This window comes from Protopterus annectens, chromosome 1.part0, assembly GCF_019279795.1.
Source record: "Protopterus annectens isolate FY-2018-M chromosome 1.part0, PAN1.0, whole genome shotgun sequence".
Lineage (NCBI taxonomy): Eukaryota > Metazoa > Chordata > Ceratodontiformes > Protopteridae > Protopterus > Protopterus annectens.
In genome coordinates this window covers 374,865,239-374,886,348 of record NC_056725.1, presented here as the reverse complement: position 1 = coordinate 374,886,348, position 21,110 = coordinate 374,865,239, and positions in this window count along the sequence as shown.

Here is a 21,110-nt window from a genome sequence, read left to right as displayed (position 1 = left end):
ACGAAACAAAATGAAAGTTTTTAAACAGAGAAAGAAGCAAAGAGAGTCTAAAGAATGCTTTTAACTGCAAACAAATCAGTTACCCATGCAGATACTAATGCTATTAGCCTACAGACAGTAAACACTACAGAAAGCCACACAATGAAAGTTTTTAAACAGATAAAAGAGCAATGAGACTCTATACAATGCTTATAACAGCAAACAAATCAGTTACCCATGCAGATACTAAAGCTATTAGCCTAAATACAGTAAACACTACAGAAAGCCACAAAATGAAATTTTTTAAACAGATAAAGGAGCAAAGGGACTCTACAGAATGCTTTTAACTGCAAAAAAATCAGTTACTCATGCAGATACTAAAGCTATTAGCCTGCAGACAGTGAACACTACAGAACGCCACAGAATGAAAGTTTATAAACAGATAAAGGAGCAAAGAGACTCTACAGAATGCTTTAAACTACAAACAAATCAGTTACCCATGCAGATACTAAAGCTATTAGCCTACAGACAGTAAACACTACAGAAAGCCACAAAATGAAAGTTTTTAAACAGATAAAGGAGCAAAGAGACTCTACAGAATGCTTTTAACTGCAAACAAATCAGTTGCCCATGCAGATATTGAAGCTATTAGCCTAAAGGCAGTAAACACTACAGAAAGCCACAAAATGAAAGTTTTAAACAGATAAAGGAGCAAAGAGAATCTACAAAATGCTTTTAACTACAAACAAATCAGTTACCCATGCAAATAGTAAAGCTGTTAGCCTACAGACAGTAAACACTACAGAAAGCCAGAAAATGAAAGTTTTTAAACAGATAAAGGAGCAAAGAGACTCCACAGAATGCTTTTAATTGCAAACAAATCAGTTACCCATGCAGATACTAAAGCTATTAGCCTACAGACAGTAAACACTACAGAAAGCCAAAAAGTGAAAGTTTTTGAACAGATAAACAAGCAAAAAGAGTCTACAGAATGCTTTTAACTGCAAACAAATGAGTTACCCATGCAGATACGAAAGCTATTAGCCCACAGGGAGTAAACACTACAGAAAGCCACAAAATGAAAGTTTTTAAACAGATAAAGGAGCAAAGAGACTCTACAGAATGCTTTTAACTGCAAAACAAATCAGTTACCCATGCGAATACTAAAGCTATTAGCTTACAGACAGTAAACACTACAGAAAGCCACAAAATGAAAGTTTTAAACAGATAAAGGAGCAAAGAGACTCTACAGAATGCTTTTAACTGCAAACAAATCAGTTACCCATGCAGATACTAAAGCTATTAGCCTACAGACAGTAAACACTACAGAAAGCCACAAAATGAAAGTTTTTAAACAGATAAAGGAGCAAAGAGACTCTACAGAATGCTTTTAACTGCAAACAAATCAGTTACCTGTGCAGATACTAAAGCTATTAGCCTACAGACAGTAAACACTACAGAAAGCCACAAAATGAAAGTTTTAAACAGATAAAGGAGCAAAGAGACTCTACAGAATGCTTTTAACTGCAAACAAATCAGTTACCCATGCAGATACTAAAGCTATTAGCCTACAGACAGTAAACACTACAGAAAGCCACAAAATGAAAGTTTTTAAACAGATAAAGGAGCAAAGAGACTCTACAGAATGCTTTTAACTGCAAACAAATCAGTTACCCATGCAGATACTAAAGCTATTAGCCTACAGGCAGTAAACACTAAAGAACGCCACAAAATGTAAGTTTTTAAACAGATAAAAGAGCAGAGAGACTCTACAGAATGCTTTTAACTGGAAATAAATCAGTTACCCATGCAGATACTAAAGCTATTAGCCTACAGACAGTAAACACTACAGAAAGCCACAAAATGAAAGTTTTTAAACAGATAAAGGAGCAAAGAGACTCTACAACATGCTTTTAACTGCAAACAAAGCAGTTACTCGTGCAGATACTAAAGCTATTAGCCTACAGACAGTAAACACTACAGAAAGCCACAAAATGAAAGTTTTAAACAGATAAAGGAGCAAGGAGAGTCTAAATAATGCTTTTAACTGCAAACAAATCAGTTACCCATGCAAATATTAAAGCTATTAGCCTACAGGCAGTAAACACTACAGAAAGCCACAAAATGAAAGTTTTTAAACAGATAAAGGAGCAAAGAGACTCTACAGAATGCTTTTAACTGCAAACAAATCAGTTACCCATGCAGATACTAAAGCTATTAGCCTACAGACAGTAAACACTACAGAAAACCACAAAATGAAATGTTTTAAACAGATAAAGGAGGAAAAAGTCTACAGAATGATTTTAACTGCAAACAAATCAGTTACCCATGCAGATACTAAAGCTATTAGCCTACAGACAGTAAAAACTACAGAAAGCCACAAAATGAAAGTTTTTAAACAGATAAAGGAGGAAAGAGACTCTACAGAATTCTTTTAACTGCAAACAAATCAGTTACCCATCCAGACAGTAAAGCTATTAGCCTACAGACAGTAAACACTACAGAAGGCCACAAAATGAAAGTTTTTTTAAACAGATAAAGGAGCAAAGCAACTCTACAGAAGGCTTGTAACTGCAAACAAATCAGTTACCCATGCAGATACTAAAGCTATTAGCCTACAGACAGTAAACACTACAGAAAGCCACAAAATGAAAGTTTTTAAACAGATAAAGGAGCAAAGAGACTCTACAGAATGCTTTTAACTGCAAACAAATCAGTTACCCATGCAGATACTAAAGCTATTAGCCTACAGACAGTAAACACTACAGAAAGCCACAAAATGAAAGTTTTAAACAGATAAAGGAGCAAAGAGACTCTACAGAATGCTTTTAACTGCAAACAAATCAGTTACCCATGCAGATAGTAAAGCTATTAGCCTACAGACAGTAAACACTACAGAAAGCCACAAAATGAAAGTTTTAAACAGATAAAGGAGCAAAGAGAGTCTACATAATGCTTTTAACTGCAAACAAATCAGTTACCCATGCAGATACTAAAGCTATTAGCCTACAGACAGTAAACACTACAGAAAGCCACAAAATGAAAGTTTTTAAACAGATAAAGGAGCAAAGAGACTCTACAGAATGCTTTTAACTGCAAACAAATCAGTTACCCATGCAGATACTAAAGCTATTAGCCTACAGACAGTAAACACTACAGAAAGCCACAAAATGAAAGTTTTTAAACAGATAAAGGAGCAAAGAGACTCTACAGAATGCTTTTAACTGCAAACAAATCAGTTACCCATGCAGATACTAAACCTATTAGCCTACAGACAGTAAACACTACAGAAAGCCACAAAATGAAAGTTTTAAACAGATAAAGGAGGAAAGAGACTCTACAGAATGCTTTTAACTGCAAACAAATCAGTTACCCATGCAGATACTAAAGCTATTAGCCTACAGACAGTAAACACTACAGAAAGCCACAAAATGAAAGTTTTTAAACAGATAAAGGAGCAAAGAGACTCTACAGAATGCTTTTAACTGCAAACAAATCAGTTACCCATGCAGATACTAAAGCTATTAGCCTACAGGAAGTAAACACTACAGAAAGCCACAAAATGAAAGTTTTTAAACAGATAAAGGAGCAAAAAGACTCCACATAATGCTTTTAACTGCAAACAAATCAGTTACCCATGCAAATACTAAAGCTATTAGCCTATAGATAGTAAACACTACAGAAAGCCACAAAATGAAAGATTTAAACAGATAAAGGAGCAAAGATACTCTACAGAATGCTTTTAACTGCAAAAAAATCAGTTAACCATGCAGATACTAAAGCTATTAGCCTACAGACAGTAAACACTACAGAAAGCCACAAAATTATAGTTTTAAACAGATAAAGGAGCAAAGAGACTCTATAGGATGCTTTTAACTGCAAACAAATCAGTTACCCATGCAGATACTAAAGCTATTAGCCTACAGACAGTAAACACTACAGAAAGCCACAAAATGAAAGTTTTTAAACAGATAAAGGAGCAAAGAGACTCTACAGAATGCTTTTAACTGCAAACAAATCAGTTACCCATGCAGATGCTAAAGCTATTAGCCTACAGACAGTAAACACTACAGAAAGCCACAAAATGAAAGTTTTAAACAGATAAAGGAGCAAAGAGACTCTACAGAATGCTTTTAACTGCAAAAAATCAGTTACCCATGCAGATACTAAAGCTATTAGCCTACAGACAGTAAACACTACAGAAAGCCACAAAATGAAAGTTTTTTAAACAGATAAAGGAACAAAGAGACTCTACAGAATGCTTTTAACTGCAAACAAATCAGTTACCCATTCAGATACTAAAGCTATTAGCCTAAAGACAGTAAAAACTACAGAACGCCACAAAATGAAAGTTTTTAAAGAGATAAAGGAGCAAAGAGACTCTACAGAATGCTTTTAACTGCAAACAAATCAGTTACCCATGCAGATACTAAAGCTATTAGCCTACAGACAGTAAACACTACAGAAAGCCACAAAATGAATGTTTTAAACAGATAAAGGAGCAAAGAGACTCTACAGAATGCTTTTAACTGTAAACAAATCAGTTACCCATGCAGATACTAAAGCTATTAGCCTACAGACAGTAAACTCTACAAAAAGCCACAAAAGGAAAGTTTTAAACAGATAAAGGAGCAAAGAGAGTCTACAGAATGCTTTTAACTGCAAACAAATCAGTTACCCATGCAGATACTAAAGCTATTAGCCTACAGACAGTAAACACTACAGAAAGCCACAAAATGAACGTTTTTAAACAGATAAAGGAGCAAAGAGACTCTACAGAATGCTTTTAACTGCAAACAAATCAGTTACCCATGCAGATACTAAAGCTATTAGCCTACAGACATTAAACACTACAGAAAGCCACAAAATGAAAATTTTTAAACAGGTAAAGAAGTTAAGAGACTCTACAGAATGCTTTTAACTGGAAACAAATCAGTTATCCATGCAGATAGTAAAGCTATTAGTCTACAGACAGTAAACACTACAGAACGCCACAAAACGAAAGTTCTTAAACAGATAAAGGAGCAAAGAGAGTCAAAAGAATGCTTTTAACTGCAAACAAATCAGTTATCCATGCAGATACTAAAACTATTAGCCTACATACAGTAAACACTACAGAAATCCACAAAATCACAGATTTTAAACAGATAATGGAGCAAAGAGACACTACAGAATGCTTTTAACTGCAATCAAATCAGTTACCCATGCAGATATTAAAGCTATTAGCCTATAGACAGTAAAGACTACAGAAAGCCACAAAATTAATATTTTAACAGATAAAGGAGCAAAGAGACTCTACAGAATGCTTTTAACTGCAAACAAATCAGTTACCCATGCAGATACTAAATTTATTAGCCTACAGACAGTAAACACTACAGAAAGCCAACAAATGAAAGTTTTAAACAGATAAAGGAGCAAAGAGACTCTACAGAATGCTTTTAACTGCAAACAAATCAGTTACCCATGCAGATACTAAAGCTATTAGCCTACAGACAGTAAACACTACAGAAAGCCACAAAATGAAAGTTTTTAAACAGATAAAGGAGCAAAGAGACTCTACAGAATGCATGTAACTGCAAACAAATCAGTTACCCATGCAGATACTAAAGCTATTAGCCTACAGACAGTAAATACTACAGAAAGCTACAAAATGAAAGTTTTTAAACAAATAAAGGAGCAAAGAGACTCTACAGAATGCTTTTAACTGCAAACAAATCAGTTACCCATGCAGATACTAAAGCTATTAGCCTACAGACGGTAAACACTACAGAAGGCCACAACATGAAAGTTTTAAAAAGATAAACGAGCAAGGAGAGTCAGCAGAATGCTTTTAACTGCAAACAAATCAGTTACCCATGCAGATACTAAAGCTATTAGCCTACAGACAGTAAACACTACAGAAAGCCACAATATGAAAGTTTTTAAACAGATAAAGGAGCAAAGAGACTGTACAGGATGCTTTTAACTGCAAACAAATCAGTTACCCATGCAGATACTAAAGCTATTAGCCTACAGACAGTAAACACTACAGAAAGCCACAAAATGAAAGTTTTAAAAAGATAAAGGAGCAAAGAGACTCTACAGAATGCTTTTAACTGCAAACATATCAGTTACCCATGCAGATACTAAAGCTATTAGCCTACAGACAGTAAACACTACAGAAAGCCACAAAATGAAAGTTTTTAAACAGATAAAGGAGCAAAGAGACTCTACAGAATGCTTTTAACTGCAAACAAATCAGTTACCCATGCAGATACTAAAGCTATTAGCCTACAGACAGTAAACACTACAGAAAGCCACAAAATGAAAGTTTTTAAACAGATAAAGGAGCAAAGAGACTCTACAGAATGCTTTTAACTGCAAACAAATCAGTTACCCATGCAGATACTAAAGCTATTAGCCTACAGACAGTAAACACTACAGAAAGCCACAAAATGAAAGTTTTAAACAGATAAAGGAGCAAAGAGACTCTACAGAATGCTTTTAACTGCAAACAAATCAGTTACCCATGCAGATACTAAAGCTATTAGCCTACAGACAGTAAACACTACAGAAAGCCACAAAATGAAAGTTTTTGAACAGATAAAGGAGCAAAGAGACTCTACAGAATGCTTTTAACTGCAAACAAATCAGTTACCCATGCAGATACTAAAGCTATTAGCCTACAGACAGTAAACACTACAGAAAGCCACAAAATGAAAGTTTTTAAACAGATAAAGGAGCAAAGAGACTCTACAGAATGCTTTTAACTGCAAACAAATCAGTTACCCATGCAGATACTAAAGCTATTAGCCTACAGACACTAAACACTACAGAAAGCCACAAAATGAAATTTTTAAACAGATAAAGGAGCAAAGAGACTCTACAGAATGCTTTTAACTGCAATCAAATCAGTTACCAATGCAGATACTAAAGCTATTAGCCTACAAACAGTAAACACTACATAAAGCCAAGAAATGAACGTTTTAAACAGATAAAGGAGCAAAGAGACTCTACAGAATGCTTTTAACTGCAAACAAATCAGTTACCCATGCAGATACTAAAGCTATTAGCCTACAGACAGTAAACACTACAGAAAGTCACAAAAATTAAAGTTTTTAAACAGATAAAGGAGCAAAGAGACTCTACAGAATGCTTTTAACTGCAAACAAATCAGTTACCCATGCAGATACTAAAGCTATTAGCCTACAGATGGTAAACACTACAGAAAGCCACAAAATGAAAGTTTTAAACAGATAAAGGAGCAAAGAGACTCTACAGAATGCTTTTAACTGCAAACAAATCAGTTACCCATGCAGATACTAAAGCTATTAGCCTACAGACAGTAAACACTACAGAAAGCCACAAAATGAAAGTTTTAAACAGACAAAGGAGCAAAGAGACTCTACAGAATGCTTTTAACTGCAAACAAATCAGTTACCCATGCAGATACTAAAGCTATTAGCCTACAGACAGTAAGCACTACAGAAAGCCACAAAATGAAAGTTTTTAAACAGATAAAGGAGCAAAGAGACTCTACAGAATGCTTTTAACTGCAAATAAATCAGTTAGCCATGCAAGTACTAAAGCTATTGGCCTACAGATGTTAAACGCTACAGAAAACCTCAAAAGGAAAGATTTAAACAGATAAAGGAGCAAAGAGACTCTACAGAATGCTTTTAACTGGAAATAAATCAGTTACCCATGCAGATACGAAAGCTATTAGCCTACAGACAGTAAACACTACAGAAAGCCACAAAATGAAAGTTTTAAACAGTTAAAGGAGCAAAGAGACTTTACAAAATGCTTTTAACTGCAAACAAATCTGTTACCCATGCAGATACTAAAGCTATTAGCCTACAGAGAGTAAACACTACAGAAAGCCACAAAATGAAAGTTTTAAATAGATAAAGGAGCAAAGAGAGTCTACAGAATGGTTTTAACTGCAAACAAATCAGTTACCCATGCAAATATTAAAGCTATTAGCCTACAGGCAGTAAACACTACAGAAAGCCACAAAATGAAAGTTTTTAAACAGATAAAGGAGCAAAGAGACTCTACAACATGCTTTTAACTGCAAACAAATCAGTTACCCATGCAGATACTAAAGCTATTAGCCTACAGACAGTAGACACTACAGAAAGCCACAGAATGAAAGTTTTTAAACAGATAAAGGAGGAAAGAGACTCTACAGAATGCTTTTAACTGCAAACAAATCAGTTACCCATGCAGATACTAAATATATTAGCCTACAGACAGTAAACACTACAGAAAGCCACAAAATGAAAGTTTTTAAACAGATAAAGGAGCAAAGAGACTCTACAGAATGCTTTTAACTGCAAACAAATCAGTTACCCATGCAGATACTAAAGCTATTAGCCTACAGACAGTAAACACTACAGAAAGCCACAAAATGAAAGTTTTTAAACAGATAAAGGAGCAAAGAGACTCTACAGAATGCTTTTAACTGCAAACAAATCAGTTACCCATGCAGATACTAAAGCTATTAGCCTACAGACAGTAAACACTACAGAAAGCCACAAAATGAAAGTTTTTAAACAGATAAAGGAGCAAAGAGACTCTACAGAATGCTTTTAACTGCAAACAAATCAGTTACCCATGCAGATACTAAAGCTATTAGCCTACAGACAGTAAACACTACAGAAAGCCACAAAATGAAAGTTTTTAAACAGATAAAGGAGCAAAAAGACTCTACAGAATGCTTTTAACTGCAAACAAATCAGTTACCCATGCAGATACTAAAGCTATTAGCCTACAGACAGTAAACACTACAGAAAGTCACAAAATGAAAGTTTTAAACAGATAAAGGAGCAAAGAGACTCTACAGAATGCTTTTAACTGCAAACAAATCAGTTACCCATGCAGATACTAAAGCTATTAGCCTACAGACAGTAAACACTACAGAAAGCCACAAAATGAAAGTTTTAAACAGATAAAGGAGCAAAGAGACTCTACAGAATGCTTTTAACTGCAAACAAATCAGTTACCCATGCAGATACTAAAGCTATTAGCCTACAGACAGTAAACACTACAGAAAGCCACAAAATGAAAGTTTTAAAAAGATAAAGGAGCAAGGAGACTCTACAGAATGCTTTTAACTGCAAACAAATCAGTTACCCATGCAGATACTAAAGCTATTAGCCTACAGACAGTAAACACTACAGAAAACCACAAAATGAAAGTTTTTAAACAGATAAAGGAGCGAAGAGACTCTACAGAATGCTTTTAACTGCAAATAAATCAGTTACCCATGCAGATACTAAAGCTATTAGCCTACAGGCAGTAAACACTACAGAAAGCCACAAAATGAAAGTTTTAAACAGATAAAGGAGCAAACAGACTCTACAGAATGCTTTTAACTGCAAACAAATCTGTTATCCATGCAGATACTAAAGCTATTAGCCTACAGACAGTAAACACTACAGAAAGCCACAAAATGAAAGTTTTAAACAGATAAAGGAGCAAAGAGACTCTACAGAATGCTTTTAACTGCAAATAAATCAGTTACCCATGCAGATACTAAAGCTATTAGCCTATAGACAGTAAACACTACAGAAAGACACAAAATGAAAGTTTTTAAACAGATAAAGGAGCAAAAAGACTCTACAGAATGCTTTTAACTGCAAACAAATCAGTTACCCATGCAGATACTAAAGCTATTAGCCTACAGACAGTAAACACTACAGAAAGCCACAAAACAAAATTTTTTAAACAGATAGTGGAGCAAAGAGACTCTACAGAATGCTTTCAACTGCAAACAAATCAGTTACCCATGCAGATACTTAAGCTATTAGCCTACATACAGTAAACACTACAGAAAGCCACAAAATGAATTTTTTTTAAACAGATAATTGAGCAAAGAGACTCTACAGAATGCTTTTAACTGCAAACTAATCAGTTACCCCTGCAGATACTAAAGCTTTTAGCCTACAGACAGTAAACACTACAGAAAGCCACAAAATGAAAGTTTTAAAAAGATAAAGGAGCAAAGAGACTCTACAGAATGCATTTAACTGCAAACAAAGCAATTTCCCATGCAGATACTAAAGCTATTAGTCTACAGACAGTAAACACTACAGAATGGCACAAAATGAAAGTTTTTGAACAGATAAAGGAGCACAGAGACTCTACAGAATGCTTTTAACTGCAAACAAATCAGTTACCCATGCAGATACTAAAGCTATTAGCCTACAGACAGTAAACACTACAGAAAGCCACAAAATGAAAGTTTTTAAACAGATAAAGGAGCAAAGAGACTCTACAGAATGCTTTTAACTGCAAACAAATCAGTTACCCATGCAGATACTAAAGCTTTTAGCCTACAGACAGTAAACACTACAGAAGCCACAAAATGAACGTTTTAAACAGATAAAGGAGCAAAGAGACTCTACAGAATGCATTTAACTGCAAACAAATCAGTTACCCATGCAGATACTAAAGCTATTAGCCTACAGACAGTAAACACTACAGAAAGCCACAAAATGAAAGTTTTTAAACAGATAAAGGAGCAAAGAGACTCTACAGAATGCTTTTAACTGCAAACAAATCAGTTACCCATGCAGATACTAAAGCTATTAGCCTACAGACAGTAAACACTACAGAAGCCACAAAATGAACGTTTTAAACAGATAAAGGAGCAAAGAGACTCTACAGAATGCTTTTAACTGCAAACAAATCAGTTACCCATGCAGATACTAAAGCTATTAGCCTACAGACAGTAAACACTACAGAAAGCCACAAAATGAAATATTTAAACAGATAAAGGAGCAAAGATACTCTACAGAATGCTTTTAACTGCAAACAAATCAGTTACCCATGCAGATACTAAAGCTATTAGCCTACAGACAGTAAACACTACAGAAAGCCACAAAATGAAAGTTTTAAAAAGATAAAGGAGCAAGGAGAGTCTGCAGAATGCTTTTAACTGCAAACAAATCAGTTACCCATGCAGATACTAAAGCTATTAGCCTACAGACAGTAAACCCTAGAGAAAGCCACAAAATGAAAGTTTTTAAACAGATAAAGGAGCAAAGATACTCTACAGAATGCTTTTAACTGCAAACAAATCAGTTACCCATGCAGATACTAAAGCTATTAGCCTACAGACAGTAAACACTACAGAAAGCCACAAAATGAAAGTTATTAAACAGATAAAGGAGCAAACAGACTCTACAGAATGCTTTTAACTGCAAACAAATCAGTTACCCATGCAGATACTAAAGCTATTAGCCTACAGAAAGTAAACACTACAGAAAGCCACAAAATGAAAGTTTTCAAACAGATAAAAAAGTAAAGAGACTCTACAGAATGCTTTTAACTGGAAATAAATCAGTTACCCATGCAGATACTAAAGCTATTAGCCTACAGACAGTAAACACTACAGAAAGCCACAAAATGAAAGTTTTAAAAAGATAAAGGAGCAAAGAGACTCTACAGAATGCTTTTAACTGCAAACAAATCAGTTACCCGTGCAGATACTAAAGCTTTTAGCCTACAGACAGTAAACACTACAGAAGCCACAAAATGAACGTTTTAAACAGATAAAGGAGCAAAGAGACTCTACAGAACGCTTTTAACTGCAAACAAATCAGTTACCCATGCAGATACTAAAGCTATTAGCCTACAGACAGTAAACACTACAGAAAGCCACAAAATGAAAGTTTTTAAACAGATAAAGGAGCAAAGAGACTCTACAGAATGCTTTTAACTGCAAACAAATCAGTTACCCATGCAGATACTAAAGCTATTAGCCTACAGACAGTAAACACTACAGAAAGCCACAAAATGAAAGTTTTAAACAGATAAAGGAGCAAAGAGACTCTACAGAATGCTTTTAACTGCAAACAAATCAGTTACCCATGCAGATACTAAAGCTATTAGCCTACAGACAGTAAACACTACAGAAAGCCACAAAATGAAAGTTTTTAAACAGATAAAGGAGCAAACAGACTCTACAGAATGCTTTTAACTGCAAACAAATCAGTTACCCATGCAGATACTAAAGCTATTAGCCTACAGACAGTAAACACTACAGAAAGCCACAAAATGAAAGTTTTTAAACAGATAAAGGAGCAAAGAGACTCTACAGAATGCTTTTAACTGCAAACAAATCAGTTACCCATGCAGATAGTAAAGCTATTAGCCTACAGAAAGTAAACACTACAGAAAGCCACAAAATGAAAGTTTTAAACAGATAAAGGAGCAAAGAGACTCTACAGAATGCTTTTAACTGCAAACAAATCAGTTACCCATGCAGATACTAAAGCTATTAGCCTACAGACAGTAAACACTACAGAAAGCCACAAAATGAAAGTTTTAAACAGATAAAGGAGCAAGGAGACTCTACAGAATGCATCTAACTGCAAACAAATCAGTTACCCATGCAGATACTAAAGCTATTAGCCTACAGACAGTAAACACTACAGAAAGCCACAAAATGAAAGTTTTTAAACAGATAAAGGAGCAAAGAGACTCTACAGAATGCTTTTAACTGCAAACAAATCAGTTACCCATGCAGATACTAAAGCTTTTAGCCTACAGACAGTAAACACTACAGAAAGCCACAAAATGAAAGTTTTTAAACAGATAAAGGAGCAAAGAGACTCTACAGAATGCTTTTAACTGCAAACAAATCAGTTACCCATGCAGATACTAAAGCTATTAGCCTACAGACAGTAAACACTACAGAAAGCAACAAAATGAAAGTTTTTAAACAGATAAAGGAGCAAAGAGACTCTACAGAATGCTTTTAACTGCAAACAAATCAGTTACCCATGCAGATACTAAAGCTATTTGCCTACAGACAGCAAACACTACAGAAAGCCTCAAAATGAAAGTTTTTCAAAAGATAAAGGAGCAAAGAGACTCTACAGAATGCTTTTAACTGCAAACAAATCAGTTACCCATGCAGATACTAAAGCTATTAGCCTACAGACAGTAAACACTACAGAAAGCCACAAAATGAATTTTTTAAACAGATAAAGGAGCAAAGAGACTCTACAGAATGCTTTTAACTGCAAACAAATCAGTTACCCATGCAGATACTAAAGCTATTAGCCTACAGACAGTAAACACTACAGAAAGCCACAAAATGAAAGTTTTTAAACAGATAAAGGAGCAAAGAGACTCTACAGAATGCTTTTAACTGCAAACAAATCAGTTACCTGTGCAGATACTAAAGCTATTAGCCTACAGACAGTAAACACTACAGAAAGCCACAAAATGAAAGTTTTTAAACAGATAAAGGAGCAAAGAGACTCTACAGAATGCTTTTAACTGCAAACAAATCAGTTATCCATGCAGATACTAAAGCTATTAGCCTACAGACAGTAAACACTACAGAAAGCCACAAAATGAAAGTTTTTAAACAGATAAAGGAGCAAAGAGACTCTACAGAATGCTTTTAACTGCAAACAAATCAGTTACCCATGCAGATACTAAAGCTATTAGCCTACAGATGGTAAACACTACAGAAAGCCACAAAATTAAAGGTTTTAAACAGATAAAGGAGCAAAGAGACTCTACAGAATGCTTTTAACTGCAAACAAATCAGTTACCTGTGCAGATATTAAAGCTATTAACCTACAGACAGTAAATACTACAGAAAGCCACAAAATGAAAGTTTTTGAACACATAAACAAGTAAAGAGACTCTACAGAATTCTTTTAACTGCAAAAAAATCAGTTGCCCATGCAGATAGTAAAGCTATTAGCCTACAGAGAGTAAACACTGCACACCACAAAATGAAAGTTTTTAAACAGATAAAGGAGCAAAGAGACTCTATAGAATGCTTTTAACTGCATGCAAATCAGTTACCTGTGCAGATACTAAAGCTATTAGCCTACAGACGGTAAATGCTACAGAAAGCCTCAAAATGAAAGTTTTCAAACAGATAAAGAAGTAAAGAGACACTACAGAATGCTTTTAACTGGAAACAAATCAGTTACCCGTGCAGATACTAAAACTATTAGCCTACAAACAGTAAACACTACAGAAAGCCACAAAATGAAAGTTTTTAAACAGATAAAGGAGCAAGGAGAGTCTAAAGAATGCTTTTAACTGCAAACAAATCAGTTACCCATGCAGATACTAAAGCTATTAGCCTACAGCAGTGAACAATACAGAAAGCCACAAAATGAAAGTTTTTGAAAAGATAAACAAGCAAAGAGACTCTACAGAATTCTTTTACCTGCAAACAAATCAGTTGCCCATGCAGATATTGAAGCTATTAGCCTACAGACAGTAGACACTACAGAAAGCCACAGAATGAAAGTTTATAAACAGATAAAGGAGCAAAGAGACTCTACAGAATGCTTTTAACTACAAACAAATCAGTTACCCATGCAAATAGTAAAGCTATTTGCCTACAGACAGTAAACACTACAGAGAGCCATAAAATGAAAGTTTTTAAACAGATAAAGGAGCAAAGAGACTCCACAGAATGCTTTTAACTGCAAACAAATCAGTTTCCCATGCAAATATCAAAGCTATTACCTTACAGACAGTAAACACTACAGAAAGCCAAAAAGTGAAAGTTTTTGAACAGATAAACAAGCAAAAAGACTCTACAGAATACTTTTAACTGCAAGCAAATCAGTTGCCTATGCAGATACTAAAGCTATTAGACTACAGACAGTGAACACTACAGAAAGCCACAAAATGAAAGTTTTTAAACAGATAAAGGAGCAAAGAGACTCTACAGAATGCTTTAAACTGCAAACAAATCAGTTACCCGTGTGAATACTAAAGCTATTAGCCTACAGACAGTAAACACTACAGAAAGCCACAAAAGGAAAGTTTTTAAACAGATAAAGGAGCAAACAGACTCTACAAAATGCTTTTAACTGCAAAAATAAGATACCTGGGCAGATACTAAAGCTATTAGACTACAGACAGCAAAAATTACATAAAGCCACAAAATGTTAGTTTTTAAACAGATAAAGGAGCAAAGATACTCTACAGAATGCTTTTAACTGCAAACAAATCTGTGACCCATGGAGATACTAAAGCTATTAGCCTAGAGACAGTAAGCACTACAGAAAGCCTCAAAATGAATGTTTTTCAAAAGATAAAGGAGCAAAGAGACTCTACAGAATGCTTTTAACTGCAAACAAATCAGTTACCTGGGCAGATACTAAAGCTATTAGACTACAGACAGCAAAAATTACATAAAGCCACAAAATGAAAGTTTTTAAACAGAAAAAGGAACAAAGAAACTCTACAGAATAAAAAACTTTTGGTACCACAAAGTCCAGAAGCCAAACCACGAAGGTGACACACACCAGGATTTTAATGGAACAGGCTGAAGTTTGCAAAAAAATACAGACTGACTAAGCAATAAAGAATGCTTTCGCCAAACACATAGGCATCTTCAGAGTCGTAACATAAACAGACGTCTCACAACATTTTAAATACCCTACTTCACATTACAATTGGTTGAAGCAAAACCCCTCCCTCTCAAAAATACACTTTTATATATATATCTAAAACAATCAAAATTTAAATAAAAACCTTATTTTATACAACTATGTTCTTTGATTAAAAACTCCTCAGTATTTAAATTTTGTTACAATATGTAAATAAAACTTTAACACATTAATTACGTTCACTTTGTTGTAATAATAAATTCATAAATTCATAATTACCAAAATTAGTAACATCAATCACTTAAAAACTTTAAAAACCTTGAGACAAATTTTATATATATAAAATGAAAAGTGAAAAATATATGTATATATTAAATATGTTATGTAATAACCCTATAAAATGGATTGAATTATATCTGCTGGGATCTTAATTTTAAAATAGGTTTGATGGAGATGTGGACATTTGACCCTGGGGGCCTACAGGCGTCTAATCTAATTTGCCACTCCGTTTCTAAGGCACCAACCTTGTTGACCACATCCCCACCTTCACCCAAATCAATTACACGACCTATAACAAAAAACAAAAACTTTTTAAAAACCTTACATTTTGTAGTGTGCAAATAAAGTGCGTTGTGCAAGTCTTTCTTTTTAATAGACCTTAGATGTTCAGAAATCCGGTCTCGAAGCCTCCTGATAGTTTTGCCTACATAGTAGGCATTACATGAAGAACATATAAAATATAAAATATAAATATAAATGTGCATACCCGCCTGGGACTAAATATAGGGGACTTGAGTTTAACTATAGGAAGGAAAGTGAAGTTATAGGTGAAGAAGAAGAAGAAAATAATGGAATTAATGACTTTAGTGTTTTTAATGACTGTAATGAAGGGTTACATAGGCCAAACGATTTTTTAGATATGGAAGACCAGCCTCGAAGATCAGAGAGGCTGCGCAACAGGGGAACAAATCAGGGGGAACATCAAGAAAATTACAACGGAAGAAGCAACAGGAGAGGGAGATATTAATGAATGAGAACATCATGGGGGGTGAATATTTTAGGGACAATGAAACAATGTGTATTGAAAGTTCTGCTGGGAAAGAAGTTTGTGAATTGGTTAACAATGAAGGGGGTAGTATTAATGTTTGCGTCAACTTGGTTTATGAAGAATGTTGTTTAAAGGACGACAATGTTATACTACCCTTTGGAAATATGGAAGTAACAGATTGTTTAGGGAATGAAAACAATTTGGTTGTTCCACATTGTAGTACAGAAGGATTATATGAAAAAAGTATTCATGAAATGGGTACTGTGTTTGAATACTGTGATAACAACGAATTTGTTATTAAAGAAGGTAACAATTTTAAAGTTTATCGTAAAAATGACTATTGTATTTACAATTACACTGACTTAAACATTAACAATGAATATTTTGATTTATTTTCGAAAGGGGTAAAATTTGTGCCAATGTTTAAACCTGACACTGTAAAAACATTGGTGGAAATAAAGATGTTTACTAGGCAGATGCACCTTAAAATGTTTTTTGCAGGGGGGTGGAAAAATGAAATGACTTTTGTGAATAACACTACCCAAGATAACAACAAACTTAAAAGGAAAAGTGCATTCATGCCCCCATTTCATAAAGATGTGTTATGTTTTGAGAAAATAGTAGAGGCCCACACGAGAGAAATGTTAAAAAATGTTAAGGTGTTAGATGACAACTTAACAAAGAAAGAAAGAGATTTGTTGGATACGCTGAAAAAATCTGGGTTGTATAGATTTATGAAGCCCGACAAAGGAGGGGGCACTGTGATTATGACTAATACAGATTATATCTCTGATATTACAGCATTATTGAATAGGGAAGAAACATATAAAGCTGTGTCAAGAAATGAGATCAACAGGGCTTATATGAAGATTGATGTGTTTTTAGACGATGCCCTTTCTCAGGGCTCAATTAATGAAAGTGAATACAGTTTTTTGGTAGTTAAATTTCCAAAAATACCGACATTATTTGGTATCCCGAAGACTCATAAGGGTGCTGATAGATTGGAATACAGGCCTATTGTAAGTGCAAGGGGTTCCAAAACTGAACCCATAGCTGCTTTTATTGACACTTCATTAAAAACCATGTTTGATGATGTTGAACACATCATAAAAGATTCGTGGCACTGTTTGAAAAGGTTTAAAGATTTAGGAAGAGTGGAGGGAGACTTTGGTTTTTTGACCATAGACGTGGTCAATTTGTTTTCAGTCATTCCACAGGAAGAAGGTCTGGATTTATTTTTTGAAGGCATGGTTGGAAGTGGTCTGTTTAATGGGCAGAAAACAAACCTTCTATTAGATATGATGGAAGTAGTATTGAGGAACAATTTTCTGATTTTTGAAGGTGACCTATTCCAGCAAGTTTTAGGAGTAGCAATGGGGGCGAAATGTGCCCCCTTGTTTGCCAATGCGGTTCTATTGACATGGGAGAGGGAACACATTTTTGCACCCAATAAATATCAGGAAAAAATTCTCATGTACAATAGGTTTTTGGACGACATTCTGATACTATGGAAAGGGGACCAAGACTCAGCAAAAGAATTTGTGGAGTATTTGGGAACAACAACTAACTTTTTGAAGTTCACTTTTAATTGGAAAAATGAGAGTATTTCCTATTTGGATGTTTTGATATGTAAAGGGGAGGGGGGTTTTACAAGTAACATTTTCAGGAAGGAAAATTATTCCAACTCCCTTTTGCATTTCAATAGTTATCATCCTTTCCACCAGCGTAAGGGATTAATTAAGGCCCAAATGGTCAGAACATCTAGGTTAGTAAGTCAAGATGAGGACTTCAGAGATGAAATGTTTAAACTGATCGGAATGTTTCTTGACCGTGGTTACCCTTTAAAATTGTTACTAAGTGTTAAAAGGGATATAAATAGGGAGAGAAAAGGTAGATATGCCCCGATTCTTAAGGGTGGATTAAATTTAAGAGAAGTTAAGGAAAATAGTAAGGAAGAACAGAAGGATGGCCTCCGTTTAGTGGTGAAATACAATGAGATGACACCTGCTCTTATACAAACAGTAAAGGAAGTATGGATTTTTTCTTTAAGTGATGAGGTCAAAAAGATTTTGGGTAATAATCCCAATATAGTGTTTAGTAGAGGGGAGAATATGAAAGATATTTTAGAAAAGAATAAATCAAAAAATTATAAGTCAAACATGAGGAAATGTGGCTTCTGCAGATGGTGTAGGTTTGTGAACGAAGGAACATATGTGTGTGTTGAAGGGTATAAATACACCATCAAATGTCCGGGACAGTGCAATTGTTGTACTAAAAATCTTGTTTATCTCGCCTCCTGTTCTTCATGTAATGCCTACTATGTAGGCAAAACTATCAGGAGGCTTTGAGACCGGATTTCTGAACATCTAAGGTCTATTAAAAAGAAAGACTTGCACAACGCACTTTATTTGCACACTACAAAATGTAAGGTTTTTAAAAAGTTTTTGTTTTTTGTTATAGGTCGTGTAATTGATTTGGGTGAAGGTGGGGATGTGGTCAACAAGGTTGGTGCCTTAAAAACGGAGTGGCAAATTAGATTAGACGCCTGTAGGCCCCCAGGGTTAAATGACCACATCTCCATCAAACCTATTTTAAAATTAAGATCCCAGCAGATATAATTCAATCCATTTTATAGGGTTATTACATAACATATTTAATATATACATATATTTTTCACTTTTCATTTTATATATATAAAATTTGTCTCAAGGTTTTTAAAGTTTTTAAGTGATTGATGTTACTAATTTTGGTAATTATGAATTTATTATTACAACAAAGTGAACGTAATTAATGTGTTAAAGTTTTATTTACATATTGTAACAAAATTTAAATACTGAGGAGTTTTTAATCAAAGAACATAGTTGTATAAAATAAGGTTTTTATTTAAATTTTGATTGTTTTAGATATATATATAAAAGTGTATTTTTGAGAGGGAGGGGTTTTGCTTCAACCAATTGTAATGTGAAGTAGGGTATTTAAAATGTTGTGAGACGTCTGTTTATGTTACGACTCTGAAGATGCCTATGTGTTTGGCGAAAGCATTCTTTATTGCTTAGTCAGTCTGTATTTTTTTGCAAACTTCAGCCTGTTCCATTAAAATCCTGGTGTGTGTCACCTTCGTGGTTTGGCTTCTGGACTTTGTGGTACCAAAAGTTTTTTATTCGATTCTGCCCTGGTGGGTGTTACCACTTTCTTTTTTTTGTAAACTCTACAGAATGCTTTTAACTGTAAACAAATCAGTTACCCGTGCAGATATTAAAGCTATTAGCCTACCGACAGTAAACACTACAGAAAGCCACAAAAGGAACATTTATAAACAGATAAAGGAGCAGACTCTACAGAATGCTTTTAACTGCAAACAATTCAGTTGCCCATGCAGATAGCAAAGCTATTAGCCTACAGGCAGTAAACACTACAGAAAACAACAAAATGAAAGTTTTTAAACAGATAAAGGAACAGGGAGACTCTACAGAATGCTTTTAACTGCAAACAAATCAGTTACCCGTGCAAATACTAAAGCTATTAGCCTACATATAGTAAACACTACACAAAGCCAAAAAATAAAAGTTTTTAAACAGATAATGGAGCAAAGAGACACTACAGAATGCTTTTAACTGCAAACAAATCAGTTGCCCATGCAGATAGCAAAGCTGTTAGCCTACATGCAGTAAACACTACAGAAAACCACACAATGAAAGTTTTTAAATAGAGAAAGGAGCAAAGAGAGTCTAAAGAATGCTTTTAACTGCAAACAAATCAGTTACCCATGCAGATACTAACGCTATTAGCCTACAGACAGTAAACACTACAGAAAGCCACACAATGAAAGTTTTTAAACAGATAATAGAGCAAAGAGACACTACAGAATGCTTTTAACTGCAAACAGATCAGTTACCCATGCAGATATTAAAGCTATTAGCCTACAGACAGTAAACACTACAGAAAGCCACTAAATGAAATTTTTTAAACAGATAAAGGAGCAAAGGGACTCTACAGAATGCTTTTAACTGCAAACAAATCAGTTACTAATGCAGATACTAAAGCTATCAGCCTACAGACAGTGAGCACTACAGAAAGCCACAGAATGAAAGTTTATAGATAAAGTTCCAACGAGACTACACAGAATGCTTTTATCTACAAACAAATCAGTTACCCATGCAGATACTAAAGCTATTTGCCTACAGACAGCAAACACTACAGAAAGCCAAAAAATGAAAGTTTTTAAACAGATAAAGGAAAAAAGACTCCACATAATGCTTTTAACTGCAAACAAATCAGTTACCCGTGCAAATACTAAAGCTATTAGCCTACAGACAGTAAACAGTACAGAAAGCCACAAAATGAAAGTTTTTAAACAGATAAAGGAGCAAAGAGACTCTACAGAATGCTTTTAACTGCAAAAAAAATCAGTTAACCGTGCAGATACTAAAGCTATTAGCCTACAGACGGTAAACGCTACAGAATGCCTCAAAAGGAAAGTTTTTAAACAGATAAAGGAGCAAAGAGACACTACAGAATGCTTTTAACTGCAAACAAATCAGTTACCCATGCAGATACTAAAGCTATTAGCCTACAGACAGTGAACACTACAGAAAGCCACAAAATGTTAGTTTTTAAATAGATAAAGGAGCAAAGAGACTCTACAGAATGCTTTTAACTGCAAACAAAACTGTTATCTATGCAGATACTAAAGCTATTAGCCTACAGACAGGAAACAC